Source organism: Echinops telfairi, unplaced genomic scaffold (genome assembly GCF_000313985.2).
Source record: "Echinops telfairi isolate 266 unplaced genomic scaffold, ASM31398v2 ScPeMD7_1;HRSCAF=3_0, whole genome shotgun sequence".
NCBI classification, from domain to species: Eukaryota; Metazoa; Chordata; class Mammalia; order Afrosoricida; family Tenrecidae; genus Echinops; species Echinops telfairi.
This window is the reverse complement of record NW_022103896.1, coordinates 6,215,578-6,217,434: the sequence shown is the minus strand read 5'-3', so window position 1 is coordinate 6,217,434 and position 1,857 is coordinate 6,215,578. Positions and strand designations below refer to the sequence as shown.

Below are 1,857 nucleotides of genomic sequence, written 5' to 3'. Positions count from 1 at the left end.
GTTGCCACTTGTCCAGTCGTTACCAGGGTCAGGCCCTTGGTTGAGTCTGGCAATGTTTCAGAACAATCCTGTATAGCAGACTCGGATAGCTACTGCTCTTGCCCCAAGGAGGATCTGCCACTGTTGGCTTTAGGGACACAGTCTGAGCTCCATCCCTGGGATCCAGAAGTAGCGCTCAGGTCTGCTCCGGTGGGAGCCTCTCTGCACTGTCCAGATGGACACTGGCAGAACGCGGATGACTGTCCTGTGCACAGTAACCTCACCCCACTTCAAGTGAGCACGCAGCCTCCACTTGCTGCGTGCCTGCTCCTGACTGGGGGGCTGGGAACATCAGCTCGGAGCTCTGCGCTGGCCAGGAAGGCCGAGAGAGAAGGTGACTCCTGCCGGTGCGGGAGGCTCCCCCGAGGCAGGGCCCAGGGTGTGAGAAGCCATGTCTGGCTGGCAGTGTCCCCTCTGCCATGCAATGGTGGTCCCAGTGGAGGTTTCAGGAAATATAGGCGGTGCCCAGAGAAGAGGAAGCGGCAGCTCTCCCTTGGTCATTCCCCTGCTGAGTGGAGGATGCATGGCAAAGGCAGTTGACATCAAGGGAAATGCTTCCATTAAAGTATCAGTCCCTGAAAAGCATTGCAGGTGCGCCCCCTCCCCTTTAGTTTCATCCACCCTTTCTGTAAAGGGGAGACCTTTTTTTTTGTCTAAAAGTGCTGGGAGCTCAGGGGATGCAGCTTTTAAATTGAACATCGCTCCAGGTGTCCTCTATGTAAATTAAGGAGCTCAGGTGGTGCCCATGGCTTATGCATTGAGCTGCTAGCAGCAAGGTCAGTGGTTCAAATCCACCAGCCACGCCCAGGGAGCAAGGTGAGGCAGATGCTGCCATAAAGATTTAAAGTCTGGGGACTCAAAGGGCTCTTTCTGCTCTACCCCTGGAGTGGCCGTGAGTTTGGGATCGGCTCGATTTGGTCTCTCTTAAGTGCCATTCGCGCCTCAGACTAAGACCTACCCAGAACGGGAACCACGCTGGCAAGAATCCTCCAAAAAATGAGCGCCCGCTCTTGGATCCTGGAGGCAGTTGCTCATGTCTGCTAGTCGGCTCGAGTCTGAAGGACCCTCGGTCGTGTGTGTTTCTTAGGAGGTTCTCTGTCCGGAAGCCCTGCTCGTAGCCTGTGAGTGTTTGCTGTTGTTGAAACTACGAAAGCTGGTCACAGAGCACGGAGTTCAGGGTTGCAACAGCTCTGAGGACCCTGATTGAGTCCGTGCCAGAGTAATGGCCGACTGCCAGGACCGCAGGCGTGACCTCTCTTGGGGAGAGGTTTTGAAGAAAACCCGACGGCTTCCTGCCTTTTGGAAATACCTATACGTGGAGGCCCCTCTCCCACCTGAATCTGGCTCGGTCTTCCCCTAAGGTTGGAACGTTCAACCAAACATCCAACCACAGACGGGACCTCGGTCTGGGGACCAGGGCCAGCATGGTCGTGGGAGGGAAGGTAGGAAGCCTGTAGTGTTTTAACCCTCTGACTGTAATGCTTTCTTCTCTTGAGACGTACACCAAATTGTATTGTATAAGCTTGGACGCTTTCAGACACTGCTGTTATCGTTATGCACACTCATACAAAACCACATGCTATGTGCGCTTTAGACCGGGTGTCATTCTCAGGCGCTGTGTCTGGCGTGTAGAAATAAGTGTTGGTTAAGCGGCTGTACCTGTGAGCAGGTGAACTGAGAAATGCGATTAGCTAAGCTCCAGTAAGGGGCCCTTTGCTACACGAGCTGCTGGCGGGTTTGAACCGTCCACCACTAAGTTATCAGCCAAGTGCTTTCAGCACTGCCCCCCCACCCCCACCCCTTGCTCCCTGTTCCGCT

At 54.7% G+C, this 1,857-nt stretch overlaps 1 protein-coding gene across 2 annotated transcripts in view; it reads left to right on the top strand.

Annotated features, from left to right (window-relative positions):
• The window catches only part of KHDRBS3 (KH RNA binding domain containing, signal transduction associated 3), a 110,588-nt gene that overhangs the window by 56,399 nt on the left and 52,332 nt on the right, over window positions 1–1,857 (top strand). The gene's annotated exons all lie outside the window — the stretch shown is intronic.